Below are 11,781 nucleotides of genomic sequence, written 5' to 3'. Positions count from 1 at the left end.
GCTTTTGGCCTCTTCATCCCTTACTATGTGTCTTTATTTTATTTTATTAGTTTTTGTAAGAGATTCTATTTTCTATTTCTTGGGGCTCTCAAGATATTTAATTTTTTAAATTTCCAAGTGCAAACAGAATCTTTAATTAATGTTAACAGAATTTATTTCCACTGAGAAAGTTTGTGGTAATAACTCCATATAATTACTCAATTTAAACAATTATTAGTAGCAGATCAGTATTGGAAAAGGATTTTAAGCACTTCTAGGTTTACTATATTTCTAGAATCTTTGTCTTAGAAAATGTGGATGCATCTTTTATGAGAGCTGTCTAGGATCTATTTTGGTGTTTGTGTTTAAATTAGAACAAAGCAGACTATTTTAAAAATTTATTTCTAAAAAGAAATTTAGTGAGACATAATTTGTAAACAATACAATGCAACTTTTGGGGGTTTTCTTTTGTTTCTGGGCTGCACCAGACAGTATTCAGAGCTTACTCCTGTTTCTGAGCTCAGGAATCACTCTATGGTTTTCAGAGGACCAAACTTGCGTTAACAGTGTATGAGGGAAGTACCATACCCACTGTGCTATTTGTTTGCCCCCTGCAATGCAACTATTTTAGTTACCCAATTCTGTGGGGGCTTTTCCAAATATATACACATGGATAATACAACTACAGTATAAAATAGAACATTCTATCATTCTAAAAAGTTACCTTTAGTTCCTCTTCCATTAATCTCTCATTCCTCTTGCCACCAACTCAAGATTCTAGAAATCACTGACCTATTTTGTGATAGTTTTATCTGATTTATAGCTTTGTATAAATATAATTGTCTCATGTAAATGTAAACATGAGACACAAACTACAACAACCAAACTTAATGTGCTTGCTAAGATACGGCATCACCTAGGGGTCCAATGACCAATAAATGGATTATATAGTATACATACACAATGGAGTACTATGCAGCTGCAAGTACTCTGAATGTTTCAATTTGCTGCAACAGGTGGTAACTGACAGATATGTTGAGTGAAGTAAGCCAAAAGAAGAAAGACAAACACAGGTTAATCTCACTTATCTGTGGCATATAGAATAACTAGGGGAGGAAACGTATTATAGTAAAGGGGGATGCCTCGTCATCCTTGATCCCAGAGTTTAGAGAGGAAAAGGAGAGAGAAGGAAATAAATTAAGGAGGGAAGGAAGAAGAAGAGAAAGGGGATTAATGGGTAAACAGGAGTCAGGCTTCAGTTATATTGGAAATGTGTAACTATATATCCAAAACACAGGCTCAACAGAACTCAAAACATGATATCCAAGCTGCAACCAGTGGAAATTTGCAATGCGTCTGTTAAGGTGGCAGGGTGGAGAGTGGGGGGATGTGGGGAGTTGGGATGGAGACAGAATATGAGAACACTGGTGGAGGAAAGTTGACACTGATAGTGGGATTGGTGTTGAAATATTATATGCCTAAAACTCAACTATAAATAACTTTTTAAATTATGGTTGTTTAATTAAATAAAACCTTCGTAAACCATGGTTCTTTAATTAAATAAAAATTTATCTTAAAAACAAAACTCAAAAATGTTCTTGTTAAGGAGACAGATGGGGTGTGGGTGTGAGAGAGAAAATGGGGACATTGATGGAGGGAAGCTGGCACTGGTGAAGGGATTGGTGTTGAAACACTGTGCATAAAACTCCTTTATGAACAACTTTGTAATAATGGCTTAGAGAGATTTTAACTCTGTATTTTAGGGAACTGGAAATCATACATATTAATTAAAAAAATTAAAAAATGCAATTGAAAAAACGTGCAATTGAACAATTATAGTGTGTGTGTGTTTGTGTGTGTGTGTGTGTGTGTGTGTTTGGCTTCTTGTGCTCAGAATAATACCATGTCATGTTTATTGGTAATTTTGTTAAGCACTACAGTTTTCCCACAATATGAATGCAGGGAGTTCATAGGAATTTTCACATAGGGTGAATCCAAAACTTCATATATATTGAATCCAAAAATTCATATATATTGAATCCAAATTCAAAGCAATAAACGATTTCCATTAATTTCTGTGGAAAAAATTGTGTTTTCAGATTTCCAGAACAATCTATTAAATGATGCCAAATGCGCCATTAAATCCCACACAACACTGACATATAGCAAAAACAGCAATGTTTTGATGAACATACAGACAATGCATATCGGTTCCCATTAAGAAACTTGGGCATCCGGTCTTATCACTCAGGTTGAAGCTGTCTCTATGATTGCCATTGCAATGTAGATGCTAAGTGCTAGATGCTAAGTGCTAGCACTTAGCATTTTGGCTTTTGTCATAAAAAAGACTCTCTTCAGATTTCTTCAGTGAAAACACGTATTAATATAGGTCTTTTTTAAGACCAAGGTGACCAAGTGAGCTTATGGAATACTATTTTGAAAAGTGGGTAATAATATTAGACCACTACCTATATAAGCGTGGCAAGCTACCCATGATGTATTCAATATGGCAAACACAGTAACAAGTGTCACAACGGAGATTTACTGGGCCCACTTGAGCAAATTGATGAACAAGGGGAGGACAGTGACAGTGACAGTGACCTATATAACAATCTTTCCAATTTCTCTTTTCATTCTCTAAGTCTTTTAGTTATAAATTTAATATAGTTTTCTATTGCATGTTATAAATTCTGCAATACATCATTTTTGCTTTAAGTAGTAAAAAGTCAAGACTTAAAAATGAACTGGTTATAAAACAGTGAGGTAGTTTTGTCTTATTTAAAGAAGTCATTTTATGCAGATACTCTATAAAGTGCATATTATATTGTTTTGCTCTGAACTTTTATTTAAGCAGTAGAAAAGACAAATGTGGAGGAGTTGAATCATGTATTTTTAGAAAACAAAATATTTTCTGGAAACCAAAATATTTCCTGGGTGCCTGTAAATAAATAGACAAAATATTTTAAATATAAATAAATATAAATAAATATTTCCTGATTACCAAAATATTTCCTGGGTGCCTATAAATATTTCCTTAATGTCTCTTTGGAAGCCCATAAACTGAAATCAATTTTCTTAGCATTGGTGGATGAAGTTTTATATGTCAGTAGACTATGAATCTCTGGTGTGTATTGCATGGTTAGAACTGTGGCTAACCAATTTGATATCATACTAATTGCTATAGGTTTGGAACTCTTCCATATTTTGAAGCTATTTGTTTTATTGTTCACTTATTAAATTGTTAAGTAGATATGACTACTAGCAGGAAATTTATTGAAATGGAAACTTTTTAATAATACTCTTGAGTATTCACTGATGACAAGTTCAATTATTGTCATGCAATGATCACTTCAAAATCTTATGTCATGTAGATATAAAAATCCTCAAGATTTCAAGCCTTCTATGCAGCCTCAGCAGAAATTTTGGCTCTATGATTTTACATGCTCAACTTACGGGGACTAAGAAGAAAAATGAATCATTGGAAGAAGTATAGGAATAGATTCTGGTAAATGTTCAACGCTAGCAGAAAATCCATTCTGAATATGGGAGATAAGTAGTGCTTGTCTATTAACAAATGTTATTGATTATGCTTCAGGAATATTGTTTTGACCGTTGAAAGTAAGCTAGAATTTGACAGAACTACTGGGTTGATTTGATCACAGAAAATTTTTCTATTGTCTGTCTCACCTATTTTATACACAGTGGGTTGGGCATTTGTCTTGCACTTGATTGACCTGGGTTTGATTCCTCCATCTCTCTTGGAGAGCCCAGCAAGCTACCGAGAGTATCCTGCCCGCATGGCAGAGCCTGGCAAGCTCCCCATGGTGTATTTGATATGCCAAAAACAGTAACAAGTCTCACAATGGAGACATTAATGGTGCCCGCTTGAGCAAATCGGTGAGCAACAGAGGATAGTGCTATAGTGCTATCTAGATATATGTAGTTATATATTTATGTAAATATAGTTCTATAACCATATGTATACACATCTAGTTATATGATTATGTACATGGAATAGGAAAGGTAGAGAAAGAAGGTGTAATTAGGAAGAGAGAATGAGAGATTTTAGGTATTGATTCATGAGACCTGGTGAATTTGAAGGCAGGCCAGCAGACTCTGGTAGGAGTCATTCTTGCATTCTGAAGTCAGAAGGAAGTTTGGAGGCACAATTCCTTCTTCTGGGGGACAGGGTGTCTCTGTCCTTTCTTTTAAGACTCTGCCTTGAATTGTATGTGACCTACCCACATAATGGGGCTAAAACTGATTTACTAAAAAATCACTGATTTAAATGTTAGTCACACTTAAAACTATCTTGTTTTGTTTTGTTTTTGGGTCACATCCAGTGGTGCTCAGGTATACACCTAACTCTGCACTCAGTGATCACTCCTATCACTCCTGGTGGGGTTTGGGGACCATATGGGATATCAGGGATTGAACCTGGGTTGGGCACATATAAGGTAAGTGCCCTGGTTGCTGTTCTGTCATTCCAACCCACATCTAAAAATATTTTTACAAAAACCTTTAGCCAACTTGACATGCAAAATTAACCATCATAGTAAGTGACCTGCTGAAATATGTCCAGGTATACGTAACAGAGAAGTTGATTAATGGAGCAAACTGAAGCAGAATTCAAATTTTAGGTTAATTCATACAATAAGTTTTTCACTCAATAATATTTACTGAGGGCATAAGTACCAGGAGGTTTACTCCTTGTCTTGGAGGCAGCTGCACACGATAGGGGAAAAGGCAACTCAGAGAAGGGAGCACTAAATAAAGGGTGTTGGGAGGATACTCCTAGAATGGGAGATGCATGCTGAGAGTAGACTATAGACTGAACATGATTGCCACTCAATGCCTCTTTTGCAAACCACAGCACTCAAAAGGAGAGAAAGAACAAAAGGGAATGCCCTGCCACAGAGGCAGGGTGGGATGGGAGGGAGGGATGGGGCGTGGGAGAGATACTGGGATCAGTGGTGGTGGAGAATGGGCACTGGTGGAGGGATGGGTATTCGATCATTGTATAACTGAAACTCAAGCACAAAAACTTGTAAGTCTACAACTATACCTCATGGTGCTTCACTAATAAAAATTTTAAAAAAATTAAAAAAATAATATTTACTGATGGCAACAATAGAGTCTGAAACAAATTGACTTTGATTCTTTGATAAATTCTTTGGTAAGAGCATTTCCCTTTTTCCAGTTTTACTGAAATATGTCTGAAAGATACAAATTGCACATGTTTAAGGTATTCAAAGTGAATATTTGATATTCACATACACTGTGAAATCATTTCCACAATCAAACACATATTTTCTTGATATAAAAAATTTAAGGTGTATAGACCATATCTTATAAAGTTTGATATTTATTTATATTAACTAGAAATAAGTTAATAACTACTAAATGTGTTTATTGAATGAATCATTTTTGTATGACATATTTTTGACATATAGTTCTAATGGTTCCCCTAGTTGTTACTGTTTAGTGAGGAAATGGTTAGGAGGCTGAATTTTACCTTACTTGTCCAGAAGAAAGAAAAAGAAAACCAACGCAAAATGCACAGAGAAGGAAAAGGAATACATAGATGTAGGAAACAGCATTAAAAGTGAAAACTAACCAGAAAAACAGTTACTAATATCCAAATTTATTTTATTTTTTAAAAAGTATTTTATTTTCTTTACTTCATTTCAGAAGGAATTATGAAATAAGTGGATGAAATAACACCATAAGAGTACGGCAGAAAGCTAAATCAACCTGCTTATCAGGAGAAGATTGGTAAGTTTTATCACTTCTTTACTTGCCTTGTTTGCCTCATCTTTATAGGTATGCATGAGGATACACATATATACATGATATTGAGCAAAATTCTGTCTCCCATACTGTCTGAAGAGGCTACACAAGTATGTGTTTAGAAGTAATTGAAGACCTTTTAACTTGAGAATTAATTTAACCACTTTTCTGTCTGATGACCGTTTCAATATGTTGCTGTCTATGAAGCCACACACAAAAACAGACACACATACACCTGTGGAATGCCTCAAATGCCCAGGATTATGTCTTGTTACCTTTTAGATTTTTGCCACAGCATTAGCCCTCTGTCCAGTTGCTTAAAAAGAAAAAAGGCAGGATCTTGGGATTGGGAAGGATCAAGACCATCATCTCCCTCAGCACAGTCTTAGAAAAGTGATAGAATGTTGAATTTGACACAATCTTTCAAAGAGAGGGTGAATCTCTTCTATTGGCAGATGACCATTCATTCAGATTGTTTGTCTAAGCCAGGGAGTCCTATCCTATTGCATCAGAGAAAGCTTATCCTTTCTGTTCTCTAGAAATCCACACATAGACTAGCTCTGGGATATTCTGAAGAAGTCAGGGAAGACTGTATCGGCAGTATAATAGTCCTGTTGCCCTGGGGTTCCCTGTCCAGTGCCGCACTGTGGGACAAACCTCTTCAAGAATACAGCCCGTGAATGGCTGGGGGAAGTGCTGTTACTTGCTTTCATTTTATGCAAAGCAGAGGACACCTTTGGCTCTTTGTTAACTCTAATCCTCACCTTTAAAACAGCAGTTTTCTAAGGTTTCTTTTCCTCTTTTGGCTGGCAACCAACCAGGTAGATAATCTCATGGTATACTATGGAGAATAAACTCATTACAAAAATTAAAAAAAACTGTGGAGGAGTCCACTCCTGGCAATGGCTATACCAGGGTTTAACCTGGTGGGGAACTGGGAGGGGGTATAGCACTGTAGCACTCCTGTTGTTCATCGATTTGCTCGAGTGGGCACCAGTAATGTCCCATTGTGAGACTTGTTGTTACTGTTTTTGGCATATTGAATACTCCACGGGGAGCTTTCCAGGCTCTGCTGTGCGGGCAGGATACTCTCAGTAGCTTGCTGGGCTCTCAGAGAAGGGCAGAGGAATTGAACCCAGGTCGGTCGAGTGCAAGGCAAACGCCCTACCCCGCTATGCTATCACAATTCCAGGGATCAAACTCAAAGTCTCACGGCTGTTAGGCATATGCTTTACCAGGTGGGCTACATCCCTACTCCAAGAATAAACTTAAAAATATATAATATTTTATGAATGACGTTTTTAAAGAAGGAATCAGGTACTAGTGAGATTTAGGAGTTAAAGTAGCTCAGCTCTCTGGAGTCAGCTGCTGAATAAGGGAAAGATATAAGGGCTGAGTAACTAGGGACAAAATTCATGCAAAAGGAGGACAAGTCATTAACATCATTGAACCTTAACTGCTTTCCATCTCATTAGAGAGCTGATGACTGTTACTTCTATCTTGTCTCTTCTTGGGGATCTATGCCTTTGGCATCAATAAAACAAAGGACATGATTTTTCTTGATAGCTCAGGATTTTGCAAATTTATTCAAGTTTACAATGGAAGTTTTACTAGGATGCAAATCCAAGTTCCAGTTGACAAAAGGGACCTGCTCTAAGCTCTTCATTGAGTGTGAGCTGGAAAGAAATTTTCAAAATCAGGTGGAAATATGGAGAAAAGAGGCAAAGAAAGTTTCGGTTTGAGGTAACTCTGAGATAACAGCGAAGATGAGTAGACTGAATCTGGGAGTCAGGAGGTAAAGGGTACTGCTGTTCCACAGGTTTGGTTTTTGGCGGGTCACTATACTCTTCAGAAGAGTCATTTCATAAAGCAGAAAGGTCTTACTGTCTACACCACTGTGTGAGAATTGCAGAGCTTCTGGGACAAAACTAAAATGAGCAGATAAAGGACAGAAAGGCATTTTTCATTAACCTTTAGTCTACATATCAAAGTTTAGTGGGGATTTAGATCCTTTTAGTTAGTTCAATTAGAGGTGAGATTTATTCCTATTTTCCAACAAATCTAGGTCATTACTTTCATGCACAGATAAGTAGCACTGTAGCACTGTCCTCCCGTTGTTCATCTATTTGTTTGAGCGAGCACCAGTAACGTCTCCATGGTGAGACTTGTTGTTACTGTTTTTTGGCATATTGAATATGTCACGGGTAGCTTGCCAGGCTCTGCCATGCAGGCGGGATACTCTCGGTAGCTTGCCAGGCTCTCCGAGAGGGGTGGAGGAATCGAACCCAGGTTGGCCGGGTGGGCCTCATGCAAGGCAAATGTCCTACCCGCTGTGCTATTGCTCCAGCCCTGCACAGATAAGTATCCCTCAAAATTTTGTAACTATGCACTGTAGCACTGTCCTCCCATTGTTCATTGATTTGCTCCAGCGGGCACCAGTAACGTTTCCATTGTGAGACTTGTTACTGTTTTTGGCATATAGAATCCTCCACGGGGAGCTTGCAGGCTCTGCTGTGCGGATGGGATACTCTAGGTAGCTTGCCAGGATCTCTGAGACTGATGGAGGAATCGAACCTGGGTCAGCCACGCGCAAGGCAAAGGCCCTACTCACTGTGCTATTGCTCCAGCCCCACATTTATAATACCTATAGAAAATAGAATGTAAAATAACATGTTTATTATAATTTTATATAAAATATAAAATATAATTACATGTAGAATGTAAAATTAGAACAAATTGAAGAGTGTGATAAAAGCAACTTGGTTGGGGACTGTAAATATTCTCACTTCATTTCTTATTTATATAGTTATGTTGCTTTCCTACTATGAATATATGTAAAAATATGTTGTAAATATGGGTATGATGTATAAAGGTATAAAGAAGGCTAAGAAAAATAAAAATAAAAGGTTAGTCCAGGGATTGGTGTGTGTGTGTGTGTGTGTGTGTGTGTATAAATCAGAATGAAGGGGGTAAAAATGTTGATTTTTTGGCACATACGCTGCCTGAGCCCATATGCTGCTTGCGCCCAGGTGGCCAAGCACATGTGGTACCCAAGTGCATGTGGTGCCCGCATCTCCCCTCTTGAGATGAGTTCTTTCATGCTTTATGTCTAATTGTGGGATGTGTGTAGGGGCTCTCTCCACCCTTGGAGAAGCCTGTGTTCTTTCTTTAGCTCATTACTCTCTCTCTCTCTCTGTCTCTGTCTCTCTGTCTCTCTGTCTCTCTCTCTCACTCCTCCCACACCTTCAAAAACCCTCCAAATAAAATCTGTTTTACTTAAAAAAAGTTTATTTTTCAATGATGCACACCTGAAATTAATATAGTTTTACAGTGTCATGATACCTCAATCAAAATAAGATCAAAGTCTAGGTTCAACAAGTTAGCACTGATAGATATGGGAGGGCTAGAAAGGCTAGAAATGAGATGAAGGCTTGGACAGTAGAGAAATGAAAGTATCATGGAGAACTTGAAAACCATTGTTTTTGTGCTATTAATGTATATGTACCTGGAAGGTTTTCATTTTCTAGTCTTATGTTCTGTGTTTGCAAAATGGTGGTGGTGATGGTGACAGGGGAGTAAGATCAGCATCTATCTGTTAGGCATATTTGTACCTGGTAGTTCTTGTTCTTTTGTTTCTTAGATATTTTTTCCTTTTTTGGTTCACACCCGCTGATGCACAAGGGGTTACTCTTGACTCTGCACTCAGGAATTACTCCTGGCAGTGCGCAGGGGACTATATGGGATGCTGGGAATCGAACCCGGGTTGGCTGGGTGCAGGGCCAACCTAGCTGCAGTGCTGTTGCTCCATCCCCTTTCTTAGTATTTTTTGAACTTGAATCTTTCTGGCTTTCTTTGATGTGTGTGTGTGTGTGTGTGTGTGTGTGTGTGTATGGTTTTTCTACAACTTCTCTTTGTAGCTTCCCATCAAAATGTCTAATTCTAGGAAAAATTCCATGACAAATTATTTTAGGAGCACAAAAGAACCAGAGGTACTGCAACTGCTTCCTGACGATGAGGGAGTTTTAATGATGACCTTGGGCAGGATGGATGGCTTACAAAATTATCCCACATTTCAGTCACTTATTTGTTAAAATCTACAAATACTTCGAAACGAAGAATTGTTATTAGAGAGAGTGATCATTCTTTTTTATTTTTTCTTAATGTTCATAAAAGAACGTAGACATCCTAATGTCTTTCGGATTCTAATCTCTATGATTTCTTAGCACTCCACATAAGAAAACTTTTAAAAAAATCCTTTAAATATTAAGATCAAAGTCTTGAATTATATATAAAATATCAAAGCTTAAATTATGATTCATTGACAATTTAAACTCAACTTATTGACTTTTAAAATGAAACTATTTTTTTCCCAAAGAATTTTCTCTGAAATAAAGCCCCACTTTTAGCCAACAAATAGAGATTTCAAAACTGATAACTGTTTAGATTAAATGATTTGAATTCAGTGTTTTCTATTTATTTATTTATTTTTCAGTGTTTTCTATTTAACATTATTAGTTTGTAAGCCCTAAGAATTTTTTTCCCTGAAAATTCCCCTTGGCCAAATTATACATGCGCTGGTCTATCTGTGAGTTCTCTGGATGAGTCAAGAAATAAGAGTTAAGATAATCCTGTTCTGGAAATTGTCATAGAGGCAGAGGGAGGGCTGTGTGGGGGTGGGAGGGATACTGGGGACACTGGTGGTGGAAAATGTGCACTGGTGGAAGGATTGGTGTTCGATTATTGTGTAACTGAAACTCAAACATGAAAGCTTTGTAACTGTATCTCACAGTGATTCAATAATAATACTAATAATACTAATAATAATCACAATCACGATCATCCTGTTGTTTGTCGATTTCCTCGAGCAGGCACCAGTAATGTCTTCTTCTTCCTAGCCCTGAGATTTTAAAAGAGCAATTTTAATGCTCTTTCAGTATTAGGAGATTGAGACCCATCATTGTTACTGGTATTTGGCATATTGAATACAACACGGGAAGTTTGCCAGACTCTGCCGTGGGGGCAGGATACTTTTGGTAGCCTGCCAGGTTCTCCAAAGGAAAAATAAGATAATAAGATGTCGCGTGGCTGCCAATGTGGCCGCGCGCTTCCGGGAGCTGGATTTTATAGTCTCTGCGTCTTGGCCAATGATGGGACCAACCTGGCGCTAGGGGCAGCTGGTGGGTGTCACTCCTACCTACTGGAAGATGGAGAGTCTAGGTGGAGAAGGCTTAGTCCCAATCCCAATCTGAGTAGGCTTGGAGACCTCAGTCCTGGGACCTGCATGCCTGGGTTCCTCTGCCAGTTCTTTCATGCATGAGGCCCATCCGGATGTGTGGAGAGTGGTCCCAGCATGGTCGTGGCTGACTCTGGAGGTCCTCAGCTGCTGGGGCTCTGCTTGGGAAGGCGGGGGAGAGAAACTCAACCCTCCCCCCTCCAAGGGGCCCTGGTGAGGACAGCCAGGCGCGGGGGCAGGAGACTCTGTGCTGTTCTCTGACTCCGGGAACTGGGTTTTATAGTCTCTGCGTCTTGGCCGTTGATGGGACCAACCTGGTGCTGGCGGCAGCTGGTGGGTGTGACGCCTACCTACTGGAAGATGGAGGGTCTAGGTGGAGAAGGCCCAGTCCCAATCCGAGTAATAATAATAATAATAATAATGATGATGATGATGACGATGATGATGATATAACCGTGCTCTGATTTATTCTTAGCATCTTGAAAGCTTTATTGGAACATTCCAGTGTGCTTCTCTTCTCCAAAATATCTAGCTATGCTTGATTTATTTTTCACTTTTAGGACATAGGAAAGAGAGAAGCAAAAATAGAAGAAAAAATAAATGAGCGTGCTGGTGGGTAAGTAGTAGGAAAGTCTTCAGAAAAATAGAGAAATAAAATGGGAAGGTTGAAGAAGGTGTTTTCATCTTTTCATTTTTATTAATTTATTTACTTTGGGTTTGGGTCTATACCCAGCTGTGCTCAGGGCTTACTTTTGGCTATATGCTCAGAAGTCACTTCT

Source organism: Sorex fumeus, unplaced genomic scaffold (genome assembly GCF_029834395.1).
Source record: "Sorex fumeus unplaced genomic scaffold, SorFum_2.1 ptg000098l, whole genome shotgun sequence".
NCBI classification, from domain to species: domain Eukaryota; kingdom Metazoa; phylum Chordata; class Mammalia; order Eulipotyphla; family Soricidae; genus Sorex; species Sorex fumeus.
Note: the sequence above shows the minus strand (reverse complement) of the source record.